A 15,952-nucleotide genomic window follows, 5' to 3' on the forward strand; every position below is an offset into this window, starting at 1 on the left:
ATTGCAAGTCTGACTTGGTTTAACGCACTGTAAGAAACCATTGTTCAAAATGAGAATCCTCAGTGACGCTTGCACTGTGAGGTTTCCCACGCCAGGTTAGATAGAACTCAGATTTTGCTGCGCCTTGCTCTTCTGATCTACATTCATGTGACTGGAAGCTTACCCCTCAATAGGTTTATATAATCAGCAACTGTGGGGTCTTGAGAGACAGTTCCATGCGAGCGGCATCACTTGCAGTCAGCCTCGTCCTTATCCTAATGAAATCTCACCGTGGAGAAATGAGCTGGCTCTCTCTGAAACAGGACCCCCACTCTCCAGCAGCAAGCTCACTTTCCAGAGCCCGGCTCGGTCAAGGCTGGAGACCTAGGGTAACAATAGGCAGAGGTTAGAGTGAGGAGGCGGGAGTGAGAACACTGAGTGAGCAGAACGGAAGCATGAGAAAGCATCTGAGTTTTCCACTATATTTTGAATAATCCTTTTGGCCTAAAGACAATTGGGTTAACAGGCAGGATGGTCCAGACCGGAACGGCAACAGGAATCAGGAAACCTGAGGGATTTACAGGGAAGAGTCAAAAGATCTGGGGATCTGTTTCTCTCTCTACTCCCCCTCTTCCCACTCCACCAGGCTCAGCTCCTAGCAAGCCTCGGACCCCTGAGCCCTGCTCTTTAGGAGACGGGGTGGGAGGGGGTGGGGTTCATTTTCCTTGAGATATCAAGATACAGCATCAGTCCCTCCCTTATTAGTTCTATGATTTAATTTCTCTGGGCCTTGCTTTCTTCACCAATAAAACAGATTATAATCACCAGTTGCTCTGAGGATCAAATAGGAATGAATGCAAAAGTGCTTTTTAAACCATGGAAGAAAGAACAAATATTAGTTACTACAGAGAGACACCAGTCAAATGAATCTTCGTAGGTACTCTGCTCACCAGCTTATCTCACAGATAAAGAGATCAAACACCTAGAAATGAAACGCTTTGTCCAACCTCCTTCCTCATGAAGATTGTCTTCCCTCCTGTATTTTGGCCTGTCCCTTGTTACTCTGGATCCTCTTTGCAACCCAATTTCTGTAATTAATTTATCTCCTCCCATGACTTTTAAGTATCACCGAGTTACTGGTAATGCCAAACTCTACCAGCACCACCAGCATCCTTCCTCTCGCCTCCTAGTTTCAGCAAATATCTTGGCAGGAGAGGGTGATGAGGCGGGACTAGGAAGTGGGCAGTCACGCTTACCGAAGAGGTCAGCTGCCCAAGCCGGAATGTTTCTGCAGCTCCTCCTGATGCCCACGCAGGGCCGTCAATCTCACTCCAGGGGCACTACCTCCAGACATCTCTTCCTGTGTAGTCAGTGACTGCCTACACTTGAGACAGGGTATCTAATGAAGGAGCTTAGACCCCCCGCCCCCACCCACCTGAATCTGCAGAGTCAAACTCAAGAAATAGAACCTTTTACGAGAGTTAAAATATAATTATTTTCATATTAATGACAACCCTAACAAAAGTTTTGCCAGTTGTAAAGGTAAAAGTTCCATCCTGAGCAGTCATTTTTAACTGAAAACTATTTTCCCGTAACACGGCTGCTTTCATATGAGCATGTTTTTTAAAACAGGCCCATGGAATCCTGAGGTCCATGAATATATTTCTAAGGGGTCTGAGAGAACTTCTTCTCTTTAAAATGATTATTTCCATTATTCAGATTTTAGAGACACTGTTAACACATCTGGGACTGTTTACTTCAGAATTTAGAAATAACAAAAATATCTTGCCTTACTATTATTATTATTTTAATTTTTACAGTGTGGTCCAAGTCTCTCTTCCCCAGAGCACCAATCATAGATTATAACTCTCCCCTGTGAAAACTCAGAACCCCTCTTTGATGAGTGGCAATTCCTTTGTAAACTGTAAAGGGCCCCATAAACATTTGGCGCAGGCAGAGCAAACCAGTTATTGAAGTTATGAGCCCCCAACACAAGTCTAAAATCTGGCTTAATTGCAGCGAGAATGTTCTGATTCATTTAATAGTTTGTGTAAGAAGTGCCCTGTGATGTTATTTCCTTTAAATCTAGTTCGATCAGACGCCAGGCCTCCACCGTGCTGAGATGAAGGGAACATAAAATGGAGCCGTCATTGGGCTCCCATCATATAGCTGGGCTTCCAGTACTGCACAGGTCTTGGGTCTACACAAGGCAGATCATTCCGGAAGGCCCTTCTGGGACCCCTCCACCTCCAGGTGTCACTGAGATGCTCTTGGTCCAAGAGGCCCGGACCCTTAAGCCTGGAAGCTCTGGCAGTTCTGTGTGGCTTACAGCACTGGAATATTCACGGTGACCTACAGCGCGTGGCCTGGCCTGGCCTGACAGTCACGAGCGCCACTTTCCTTGGCATCTTCTCAGCAAGGGGTGAGGGAGCCGACCGAGAAGCCTTCCTACCATGGCAAAGCTCACCGAGGGGCAGTCCTTCTGCGGCGAGACTGCAGCTCCTGCCAATCTCCCGTGCTTTTAGCCCGCAAAGCCCTTCTTCTTTCCCCTCCCTTTCTGAGATATGATGTGTATTCTCTTTAATCAGCTTCAAATCTTTGAAATTTAGAGGACTCAATTTAACATGTTTAATTTGATTAAATTCATTCAAACTCTGAGCATGAAGCCTGCTAGGGTGAATTTTGGGGATGATTGGGGTTCTTCCACTTTATTTGCATTGCAAAAGAACATGGCAGCCACCAAATTTTGGAAGAGTCTCTGATCTGTGGTCCATGGTGGTCACCATGGACATCTTGACCCAGGCCCCCTAGTTTCTTCCAATGAGGCAGCTCAGCTCTGTGGCTCTGTGGCTCTTGTACTGGGTTTGGGGCCGGGAACCCAGACCCAGCTACCTTCAGAGCACCATTGTCCATGCCATCACGCCATCACTTTTTTGGGTTCTGAGGGCAGAGCCAGCTACAGGGCCGTGTGACTCACAGGATCCCACGTCTATCCTCCTTCTGCGATCTGGAGATCCTTCCTCTTTCTCTCATTCCCTTCAGCAGATTTCATCTCTTTTCCTTTCCCCCGGTATAATTTGAGGCAATCTGCTTGGGATGGAGCGGAAAAAAAAGAAAGTAAAAATAAACAGTAATTAATATTTAGGGCAATTCTCCTGCTAGGAAATTCTATAGAGTGCTAGAGAGCTCAGAGGTTTGTTTTCATGCTGGAAATGTCAGGGTCAAGGTTGAAAATGGATCCCAGCAAATGCACATGAGGTGGTCTATTCATTTCATCACTTAACAAACAGGTATTGGGCAAAGACGGGAAGGAGCACAATGCCATGGGAGGCAGGTAAGGGAACATCAGGTTGTCATGTGAGCCGTGGTCTGCACAGTGGTAAAACCTGGACTCTGAAGCGGTTGTCCTGGGTTAGAACCCTGGCTCAGCTGCCTTCCAGGTGTGCGTCGCAGTACTTCCGGGTCAGGGTCACAGAGCCCACCGGTGTCGATGCCCGGCTCGTCGGAGTTCTCACGTACGTGAGTGCTCGTCTGCTACTGAGGGATCGAGACTTTAATTTTGTGACATATTTTCTCCCTCCTAGAAATGTATGAACAGACACTCTTTATATTCATGGTTTTATTATCATTATCTCATTAAACTTCTAAAACTTGTTTACTTTATGTTTCTAAATGCTCTTTCTCTAAAGCTGTTTGCAGGGGCCATCGAAGCTCATGGGTTTCTTCTTAGAGAAGAGAAGGAAGATCCAGGTGCTGAGTAACACAACTCTCCCCAGTTGTCGTTTCAGAAGTGACTTATGAGCAGGCCAAGCATGAGACGTGAAGCCCCCTCCTTTTCAGACATCACTATCTGATGAGGGAGTAGGGCGCACAGACACAGTGCAGCCCCCTCAGGTCAGCACCCAGCGGCCAGATCCGACGTAGGACCCGGGAGCTTCCTTGAACATACGCTGTTCCCTGTCCGCACAGCATCCCCAGCTGCCCCAGCCCCAGCCCGGCTCCAGTCTGTACCATCCAGGCTAGAGTCCAGGTCGGGAAGACCCGGATTCTTGACAATGGCTGCTTCTCCCTGTGTGTGTGTGTGTGTGTGTGTGTCTTTGTGTCTGTGTGTGTGTGTCCATGTGTGTGTCTGTGTGTATGTGTGTGTGTCTGTGTGTGTGTGTGTGTGTGTGTTTGGATCTTGCTCTTCTTGGCACCAAGTGCTATGTGAACTATTTGTTTTACTGTAAAATACATAAGTCAGTTCTTCCTTGGCAATTCCATAACATGTTTGGAGGCAACTGGAGATGCCCTAAGACATCATTCATTTGGGTGGAAAATAATCATCATTACATGACGATAGTAGCAATGAATTGAGTGCTGACTATGTGCTGGTTCAGGTCCAGACACTTTACAAACTCTTTTCCTAATCTCCGCCTCAGTCCTACAAGGGACCAACCTTACTGGCTTTCTTTTGTAGGTGAAGGGGTTGAGGCTTACGGAGATAAAGTAGTTTGTCCAAAGCCTTGTGTTTCTTCATTAGAGCCTCCTCAGTGAAATGTCTTCTGGCTTTGTCCTACTCTAACTGCTTCATTATTTTCCAGTTTTCGCTCCCTGTTCTATAAGAACTGGAATCGGAGAACATCTCTAATTGAAACACATACACAGTTATTGTCTAAAGTGCCTAGAAGAGGTGAGATGCTTGAAAAAGTTGGGAGGAACTAGCGACAGGACCCCTAACTTTGCATTGAACTCATTCTCACGTCTGTGGTGTTGGAAAGGCAGTTCCCAGGGCAGAGCTGCGTGAGGGCAGAGGGCAAGGTGCAGGTGAGCGTGCACCGTCTCCCTGCCTGCAGCGCCCTGTCTCCTCCAGCTTGCCTTATAAATTAGTCTTTTTAAAGTGTTACGTGTTCCCCACTCCCCGGATTTTGTCTTATTCCTCTCTGTACCCTCAACATACAATATAGCACCTGCTGGCATAACGGATATTAAAAGATCTTTGCTGACATTAAGGAAAAAACATGAGCTGAATATCACAAAATCTGTATTTTCTAATCAAAATGCTCCAGTATTTAGTGTATCTTTAGAACATATCTGTTATCACTTAGTCTTGCTCCTTTAGCCAAATCGATTAAAATCCGTTCTGTTCTCCTACTGATTCAGAGTTTGGGTAATTTTCTGCTTCATCTATTTCATAGAGTCCCTTTTGAGCAACTCCTGACAAAGCATCCACTGTGAAAAATGTCTTAAAATATACTTGGGTTACAAGGAGGAATTCCAGTTGCTGCTGCAATGTTATCTCAGTTCTTTGCCAGTGGGGAGGTGTCCTCAAACGTGTTTTTTGGCATCCTTGGAGGGTAGTTGAGGCTGGGTCTTCAACCTAGGCCTATCAGTGCCGTGCTGGTGGCCCGCGGCCAAGCCAGCAGTGGACAGAGTCGCTGAGGACTCTCACGGTGCAGAACCATCCACCCTCCCAGCCTCTGCCTCACTCCTCCCCCACGTGCATCCTTTGCCCTCCCCTCCCTGGACCACAGCATCTGACTCTGATTTTCCTTTTCTTCCTCACATAGTCAAAGTCTGATCATTCCTCAAGGTCCTAAGGTCTGATTCATAAGCCGTACCTTTAGAGAATTTTCTTTGATTTCTCAGCTAAAATTTCTCTATCCTTGGAACATCCCCCGAATCAGTTTCCACTTCCATTATTGTGCTTTTAGGTGGAATTATGTGTGCACCTTTCTTAATTAGAATATAAACTGTGTACGAAGGAGGGCACCGTGTCTAATTCTGACTCTCCTCCTCTCACTGTACCGCCTCCTCTTACACGTACAAGATGCTTAATGAACGATTCTGTAAGAATTAAAGAACGTGCGTACTTTGGCTCCCTGCGGGGGTGGCGGGTACAGTGGAAAGAAGGTGCACCCACATCCCCAGGAACTGGGCTCCGGTTTGACCATTCATAAGGAATCTTGGGCACACATACTTCAAAACTTCTTTTCATCTTTTTGGTCAGTGAGAGTAAAAAATGCCTGGGGGGACACTAACTCAGCCTTTTAGCTGCTGCGTCGCCGCGCGCAGGACTCAGGCTCGGGGAAGCTCCCTGCGGTCTCCCTTCTGCTCTTCTGTTTCCTTCCTGGTAACAGTAACGCATCCTTGACTTTGACCGCTTTTTTAATTGTCCTTTTCTTCTGATCAGAGACAGTGTCTCTCCTGTGTTTCTTGAATCACTGGTACCTAGTAAGATACATACACACACATCGTACTTTATATTTATGTGTATATATATTTGTAAAAAGGTTGGTCTGGTGGATGGATGCACAGAAACTCTGATATCCTGTTAATTGCTGCCAGTGACATTTGCTGCTGGGAAATGCTGGAAACTCCTTTTAAATCTTATCCCCCCCCCCCCGCAAAATGGAGCTCACAAAGTCTCCTCTCTCCTTTAGACATCATTTCCCTAATCAATATTTCCCAAAAGTGATTCCATAGAAGGAATCATGGGCACCAGTCAAAAAAAAAAAACAAACAAGGAAGAAGAAGAAGAAGAAAAAAGAAAAGATGCAAAGTCAAATAAGTCATTTGACCAATAAACTTATTATTTCTGACTTATATCTATTGATATCGAAGTTTAGAAGGCTCTCTTCGATATTTTGATCATCTCCCAGTATGTAGAAGTTCTTCTCATTTGAATATTTTCCTGAAAAACTCCCTAAAATACAGAAATTTTCGATATGAAAATTCCAGGTATGGGGGATAGCCTTGGCGTCCTTCCTCCTGATGGACGGAAACTCCTTGTGTGATGACGAATGGAAACAAAGTCAGTGACTGGGTGTTGCCATCCCTCAGATTCCGCTTCATGGGCCACTCCTTTCCAGCGCCGCTTTGGCATGGCACAGGTGAAGGGCCCCAAGAGGTTCGGAAGCCTTGTAACGGAACTAGTGACTCTTTCAAAGATATTCCTTAAGATATATTCAAATCCTGCAAAAAATAATAAATGAGGGAATAATCAGGGACATTTATTTCTCAGGGTTTAACTGTAATGCTGCCTCTCCACACGCACAATTTATGACGAGTGAGAATTTTTGGTGAGTGGAATGCTTATGCTAGGAGAAAAAATTAATGGCCATCTGTAAAAGAGGGGATGGCTGGCAAATCTGTTACGCATGTTGTAATAAAAATGGTTTATTGGGCTATCGTGGTCAGACACAGGAGCCAAATGCTGCAGACTCCTCTGCAGAACATGCTGGGACTTAATTCTGTTTTCCCTGACACTGGTACTACCACTCTCTGAAGCACTGCTCTTCTGGCCCATTCTGAAGGGTTTTTATAAAATGGGCTCTTTCTGGACTGCTGGGCTTGGACCCACAGGATCTGCTTTTGAGCCCCAGGATTCTAGCTGAAAACGAAAATTTGGCTCAGATAAACTCTAAGGTCCCATGCAAACAGTGCTTCTAGGATACGAAATCCCTTCTCGTGAATAAAGTCTAAAAAAACATCTAGTCAGCCTGCACTCAGCGCCACTTCAGTATGTGTAAGAATGATGTGCGCACCAGCTTTCAAAAACGCTACGTTCCGGGAAGTAAGGAAGTGCTCAGGGAACAAGGACCCATGTGAAAAGGCACAGGAGTCAGCCTGAGGGAGAGGCCGCTGGCCAAACAGGTGACATCGAGCATCAAAGACCCGGGAGCAATGGCAGAACAGCTGGCAGCACCCCTGGATCACATGAGCCCGCGCGGATGTGACTCAGTCAGCCGGGAATGCGAAGTGCAAACCCTTCCAGTCTCGACAATGCTGGCCGTGCTCGCCTGGCTAAGGTGGTGTCTGCCAGGTTTCTTCCTGCCAAGGTACTGTTCTTTTCCCCTGTGTTAAACATTGCTACCTTGGGTTGAGGTGCTTCTCATCAAAACCTCTCTGTTAGCACCTTCAGCGATTCCTTCCTGAGTAAGTCGTTACTGCGACGGCAGGACAGAGCGACTCTAATCTTACCGTGCTTCTGCATTCCTAACTCGGCATCCTGTTGTAAGTCAGAGCCCCACCCGCCCCTCCGTTTGTTATTTATTTGTTTGTTTATATCAGTGTGGACCCACAGACTCCACGTGGAGGTTATACAGAGATGCTTTACACTGTTCTCGCTGGTTTTCTGTGTCTGGAATTATTTTCAAATCTAATGTTTATGAAAATAGTACACACGTCCACCAGCAAATTGGAGATGAGTCTTCGGCCTCAGCTGCTTTCTTGACTCACACTGCCCCGGGCTGCCTTTGCTTTTGCAGTTGTCACCACCGTCTCCTCAGGACTCGGCAACGCACGAGCCCAGGCTGGCCGCCGGCGTGGTAACAGAGCAGCGCTTCTCGGCGACAGCCACGTCTCCCCCAGAAGCCCGGCCTTTCAGAGTCACCAGGGGAGCGCGAAGGCGACTCGCGTGGTTGTCTCGCGTCCCGTCCTGCCCTCCACGTGGAGCAGTGGGGCTCTCTGCACCCGGTGCACCCCGGGGTGCGAAATGCACCTGAGTCGAGTTCCTTGCTTGTTTTCATGGGCTTGCTCTTGGTTCCAGCAGGCACCATCCGTCTCCTTGAGACGGACACCCTTCATGCCCTTGTTCCTCTCCTGTTACGTGACCACAAGACGAGCCCGCTCGTACCCTCCGTGTCTTGCTGAGATTTTACTGCCCAGCTCTTCTCCTTCCTGAAGCTCGCGCACAGGATGCGGCAACGAGACGGAAATTAGAGGGCTCCCCGAGTGGTCCTCACCTCTCACCCAGCCCTGGGCCGGGGACCTGGCGTCAGCTATGTTCACTTAAACTCTCACTTGCCACAGATTTTCTCATTGTTTCCTGCTTAAAAATTCTTGGGAACCTCTCCTCCAATTCCCTCCACTAGACTAGCTCGTGCGGCTCTGCATTCTGTTCTTCTGGGAGGGTAGCAGTTTATGTCTGTTGTCCCCCTTCACTCACAAAAACGTCTCTGTGCCGACGACGTATTTATTATCGGTCAGCCTGTCCACAGGGGCAAAGTCTGGATTCAACCATACGCTGCTGCACATTGTCGGTTTTCCCTCCAAACTTCAGACCAGCTGGGTAGGAAGATTACGATTTCAGACCATACTAAGGGTTGCTCTGTGTGTGTGTGTGTCTGTGTGTGTCTGTGTGTGTCTGTGTGTCTGTGTGTCTGTGTGTTGCTGGTGGGGTTGAGGGACCTCTATCCCCATTTTGTTTTCATGGTTCTGCCTGAAGACAACCAACTAGGTAAGACGCTGAGTGAAGGAGAAGGCGTGAAGAAAGGTGTCCATAGGTAGATTTCTCTATGGCCGGACTAGGGCTTAGGATTTTAGAGAAAACAGACGTGCGGGGAGATCGTGGAGAGAAACGCGTATCCAGCCTACACCTCTGCGCAGCCCCACCCCGGTCAGGGCGCCACGCAGCCCGTGATGCTTACATGTGGCTGTGATTTAGGGAAAGGGTGGGGGATGTTAAGGCCCATGTGGAGAATCTAATTTAACACAGATGGAGATGCGTGCGGGGCCTAGGAGCAAACGCAGCCCTGGGGGAGCACAGAGGAAGGGCCACTGCAGCAACCAGAGGGCTGCCAGCTCGCGGCCCCGAGATGGGGGGCCTTCGAGCGCGTCTCCCGGGCGTGTGTGATGTGGGAGATGTTCCAGTGTGGCTGCGAGAACCAGAGTGCGCGGGGCCTTGAGAGTCAAGCCGGGGACAGGGCTCCACAGAGGCCAGACTGTGCATGGAATGGACAGCACCGTCTGTCACCTGAGGGTTAAAATGGGACTGTAGGAGGATAGACACGTCTTCCTAGACGTCTCAACGTGTCCGCTTCCCCATTGACCTCTGAGGAGCCCGTTCCTGCACACCGGGACTCCTGGTGGGTGATGGGCACCTGGGGGGACTTAGCCCGGGGGGGTGCTGCGCCGGGGGATGGGCGGGGCTGCAGTGGGGCTGGGACTCGGGGATTTGTCTCAGTTCAGAATGACAGAAAGTCGAGTTCATGGTTACCCCAGGCACGCGGGAGCCTAATCCCTTCCAGCTGTGTAGCCCTGACCTGTTTCTGAGCCTTTTTCCTCCTAACTCCTCAGGCACAAGGCCCTGGAGCAGGAATCAGCCCGGGCTTCTGATCTCAAGTCAGTGACTTATTCTGCAGCCTCAGAGGAGTCACTGACAGGAAGGGAAACTGACATTTCTGCGCATATACTGTGTGTTGGCCACAGCCGTTCACATCCATCGTGCACCCACATGCATGTCTGAACTGCCACCACGTGGCAGGCGTTGAGCTGGGTGCTGGGTCTACAGGCATCAGCACATCAGAAATGGGACGCTTAGGACTCACTCTGTCCCCTGGGGAGGTGGTATTTACCTCCATCAGCCAGTTGAGAACAGTGGCATACAGATAGGGTAAGTATCTTGCCCGAAGTCACACTGGAATACGGTAGACCAGAGACTGACGGACTGATCTTTCTGATATAAAGCCTCAATTTTTTCTCACTCACAAAAATATGATGGTTGACCTAGAGTTGCTTCTATGAGCCTTCATATCTCTAAAATTCTACATTCCAATTTTTTTTCTTTTTTTAATTCTACATAACAGCTTTGTATGATAGCGAGGCCAGTTGTTTATCCTTTCAACATCCAGATTCTCAGAAGCCATTGTACATCAGTTGTCCTGTTCACTTTCCAAGATACGATGTATCACTGGCAGGCCGAGACACGGTGCCAGGATGATTTCCATGTGATTAACCTTTTGAAGCTACATTGAGGACAGACCTCATTCTGTAAGTCAGAAAAATGGAAAACGCTGCTCCTCATCTTAAAGGCGGGTCTCTAGGGACTTGGTAAAGGAATGAGGGGGATGAGATCCGTGGTGTCTCCCAATACATAAGTGACGGATGAGGCATTGTGCCTTGGGTGAACCTTTGAAATGCTGCTGAGCATGACCAGGGAAAGCCCAGATAACCGACGGGAGAGTTTCAAGCAAATCTTCACGGATCCGATATGCGAACGTGTCATTGTGGGGAGTTGGCAGGGTGCAGAGATTCTGGGGTCCCTTTTGACTCACAAGCCATATCCGTGAGGATCCAGATGGGACTTCTTTGGCCTGAATAGATTTGAAACACGTATCTTTAGAAGGAATGCACATTTTTCTGCACCCTGCAGATTTTTTCTCCTCCTTATCGCCATATACCCAGCCACTCTGCCCCTGTGCTGACACTGGAGGGTCATCTGGGGGTGCCACCCCCCAGTGCGGCAGGAAGGGCCAGTGACAAGGAAGCAGGGTGGGAAGGACACAGGCGGCCTTGGTCCCAGGCACACTTTGGTCCTCATTGGCTTGTGTTCTTGGTCCATTTGGCTAATATTCTGGACGTTAACTGGTTCCCTTCTGACAAACTGAGCAAGACATTTGCAGGCTATCTCTGAGATTTAGAAGTAAGAAATGATGGGAAAGAACCCAACCTACGAGTCACTCATAGTTGCTGCTCCTTAAATGACGGCTGTCGCTTCCCTCTTCACCTGTTTGTTTCCACACTTAGTGATCACATAGCACGTGTTCTTGACCGCACCTGCTTCAGGGGCTACAATGAGAAGGAAGTGTTACTTGATTTTCAGGGAGTGAGGCAGTTCATCTCCTCACTCTGGTAACCGAGAACAGAAGGGGCTGGCTACAGGATCCCTCTGACCCCCTCCACTCTCTCGGTTCTGTGACCTCCACGGGAAGTGCCACTTTCCCCTGTAATGAAGAGACATCTTGGTTCACACCCTGCTCCCTGTCTGGATGGCACGTGCATAACTAGCTCATTGTCTTCTGAGGCTCTTTGTCTGAGAGGGGCGGGTGGATCTGTTAATTCAGTGGCTTGTGCAGAACTCTCGTCACACAGTCAATTACAGAAGTCTTTGAACAGCGTTGCTGAAAACGTGTTTGACTTAATCATTTCTGACAGCAGTGGGGACGGGGCTGCGAATCAGCATACTGCACACAGGAACGTCATTAGCGGACGGGTCTCAGGGCACCGATCTGCCCCTCTGTGTGTTCTCAGGGTGACTGTACCGATAAACGTCACCTCTTTATGACATACTCTGATCACCTCTACCAGCAGGTTAAAAATAATTGGCTATTTGATTTTTTGCCGGCCCAGGGAACTTCCTCTAATCCTTAACAACAGCAGGAACCACCACCACCACCAAACAGTGCAGAGGAAAGTAAACGGTAAGAGTGAGGCTCTGGGGTCGGATCACTGGGTTCAAACACCAGGGGTACCACCTACTGGCCCTGCGACTGGAGCCAATGAATTGACCCCTCTGTGCCTCAGTTTTCTCATCTGTAAAAGAGCGTAGGTGAAAGAACACTAGGAGCCATCTTACCAGTAGGGGAGAATACACGTAAAGCGCCTGGTCCAGCGCCTGGCACACTGTAAGCCCTTAATAAAGGTGAGGAACTGCATTCATTACCAAGGGCGGGCACACTGCCTACTGCTCTGTCCACATCAGTGCCAATGTGAGGCTCACCAGTGCTGAGCGCTTTTTCATGCCAAGCTCCACATGCTTTACATGTAGTAACTCATTTTGCCCTTCAGCACATTTGATAAATAAAAATATTTTTGTTTCAAAATGGAGGAATCTGAGTGCTAACAGAAACTGGATGTAAACCCCCGTTTATTTGATGAGGCAAGTGTACGCCTCAGATCAGGGCTCTGCAAATACTGTAGCTCTTAAACTGCTGGCTTGTCATCATATTCTGGACCAGTGACCTTATAACTCAGACATTTGGCTGTTCTTCTGGAAATTAGGGTGTTGGAGAAAGGGGGACAAAGGGGAAGATTTCCTTTTCACTCTTGTACAACACAGAGACTGTCAACAGAAATAATCAACAGACAATCTGTAATAGGAATAGAAAAGAGTTTTGGAGAGAAGCAAGGTGGCAGAGTAGAAGGAAGCCCGTAGCTCACCCACTCCCACAAATACACCAAACTCACATCTACGGACCCACTCAGCCAACCAGGGCACCTGCCGAACTCAGACAGAACATCGCCCTCTTTGAAAGACAAAGACGCCCAAAATTTGACAGAAGAGGAAAAAAGAAAGAAAAAAAAAGCAAAACAGTTCGGGACCAGTCCCGCGGGGAGGGAGCGGCAAAGGAGGACTGGTGCTCGTTCGCTGGGTCTCCCCCCTTCAACGGAGAGGCCAGTGGGGCGGAGGGGGAGCCTCCAGAGCTCAGATCTGCCCTGAGCACCCCTTGACTGACAGAACTGAGTTAAATGGGCACAGAGGGTCCCCATGACACCCAGCCCGAGATGCGGGCCAGCAGCTGGGGCCAGGCCAGGCCGTCCAAGCCGGGCAGAAGACAGGGGCAGATGCACTGAGGCAGCCCCGGGGGACTGCAGGGGGCTGCGCGCCGAGGCCAGGAGGGGATACAGAGCAGAGCAACCTCGGTCCCCCATAAATTGCGAAAAAAGGCGAAGCAACACGGCTGGTGTGCCCTGGGGGCAGGGGCGCCATAGCCTTTGTCTCCTCAGACCTGCACCGCCATTACTGGCACTTCTCATGAGAAGAGAGGCGGGCGCAGCCACAGCCGACACCTCCCCCTGTAAGAGCGCCCAGGCGGGGGTGGGGGCCGAGCCCTGAATCTGCACCTGGGGGCTCCACGGCCTCCTGGGCAGGACTGAGAATTGTTTACAGCCCTAGACAGATAGGATCCTTCTGCCCTGATACCTCAGAGAACTCGCGCCGTCAAGACAAACAAGGAGCTGAGATTTGGCATGGAGCAGAGGTGGAGCCATGCCGTGGTCTTCCCCAAGCCTGCCTTCGGAGCGCCGACTGGAGGCGGAGCGGGCAGCTGCACAGAGCAGCAGAGCTACCAGTGCTGGGAAAGGGCTGGTGGTCACCCGCCCTTGTGGCAGGAACGCAGCACCTGACCGCGATGCTGGGAGGGGGTGCGATCCGCCCACCTGCCTTGCCTGAGCACAGCATTTGAGGGGGAGTGACCCGCCCACCCACAGGATAAGAGCTCAGCACCTGACCCAGTGTTGGGAGGGGGCATGATCTGCTAGCTGACAGCCACTGGGAGCAGCACAGAAGAGAGTGCCAACAGAGGGCCTCTGGAAACAGCAAGCTGAGTTTGCAAAACAGGGCGAAGACACAAAGACCTCTCGATAAAATCATTAAGAGCACACCGTCTCCAGGATGACTAGATAACTGATACTCCTTAAGCCACAGTGCCAGAGAGATATGAGCAATATGAAGAAGCAGAGAAACCATTCCCAATTAAAAGATCAAGAGAAATCCCCTGAAAGCACGATCAAGGAAATAGACATTGATGGCCTACTAGATCAAGATTTCAAAAAAGGAGTGATCAAAGTACTGAAGGAACTAAAAGAAATAGTGTTTAGAGATATAAAATATGTCAAAAATGAAACAGAAGCTATAAAGAAGAACCAAGTAGAATTAGCAAACTCATTTGCTGAGATGAGAGCTGACCTAAAGGCTGTACAAAGCAGGCTAGATAATGCAGAGGAATGAATAAGTGACCTAGAAGACAGGACAACAGAAAGCACCCAATCTGAAGAGCTGAGAGAAAAGCAAATAAAAAACAATGAAAACAATATAAGGGACCTATGGGATAATATAAAGCCTGCCAATCTACGCATAATAGGGGTTCCAGAAGGGTAAGAAAAAGCAAAGGGGATTGAGAAGGTATTTGAAGAAATCATGACTGAAAACTTCTCAAACCTAAAGAAGGAATCAGATATCGATGTACAGGAGGCTCAGAGGGTCTCAAACAGGAAGAACCCAAATAGACCCATGCCAAGGCATATCATAATCAAGATGGCCAGAGTCAAGGATAAAGAAATGATCCTCAAGGTAGCAAGAGAAAAACAAAGAGTGAGTTACAAGGGAACCCCCATAAGGCTCTCAGCTGATTTCTATACACAAACACTACAGGCCAGAAGGGAGTGGCAAGATATATTCAAAGTCTGAATGAAAAAAAGATGCAGCCTAGGATACTCTATCCAGCAAGGCTATCCTTTAGAATAGAAGGAGAGATAAAGAAATTCACAGACAAGCAAAAACTAAAAGAATTTAGCAACACTAAACCCATGCTAAAAGAAATATTGACTGGTTTACTATAAATAGAAAAGCAGCAGGATGCTACAGAAATGATAAACTCACAACTGGAAAGGAGATAACTGCCATGAATTACAAAAAGAATAAACACAAAATTGTAAAGGAAGACATTTAAATCATTAAGAGTGGGAGAGAGAAGCAAGGAAAGCCACTGTGGAAAACAGTATGGAGATTCCTCAAAAGATTAGAAATAGACTTACCATATGACCCAGGAATCCCACTCCTGGGCATATATCCAGAAGGACCCCTACTTCAAAATGACACCTGCACCCCAGTGTTCATAGCAGCACTATTTACAATAGCCAAGACATGGAAACAGCCTAGATGTCCATCAGCAGATGACTGAGTAAAGAAGATGTGGTATATTTATACAGTGGAATATTATTCAGCCACAAAAACCGACAACGTAACGCCATTTGCAGCAACATGGATGCTCCTGGAGAAAGTCATTCTAAGTGAAGTAAGCCAGAAAGAGAAGGAAAAATACCATATGAGATCGCTCATATGAGGAATCTTAAAAAAACAAAAACAAAACATAAATACAAAACAGAAACAGACTCAGAGACATAGAATACAAACTTGTGGTTGCCAAGGGGGAGAAGGGTGAGAAGGGACAGACTGGGATTTTAAAATGCAGAATAGATAAACAAGATTATACTGTATAGCACAGGGAAATATAAACAAGATCTTGTGGTAGTCATAGAGAAAAAAAAATGTGACAATGAATATATATAGATTCATGTATAACTGAAAAATTGTGCTCTACACTAGAATTTGATACAACATTGTAAAATGACTATCACACAATAAAAAAAATGTAAAAAAAAAAAAGAGTTTTATTTGCACCACACTGAGAACTATAGCCTGGGAGACGCA

Source organism: Vicugna pacos, chromosome 15, assembly GCF_048564905.1.
Source record: "Vicugna pacos chromosome 15, VicPac4, whole genome shotgun sequence".
Lineage (NCBI taxonomy): Eukaryota > Metazoa > Chordata > Mammalia > Artiodactyla > Camelidae > Vicugna > Vicugna pacos.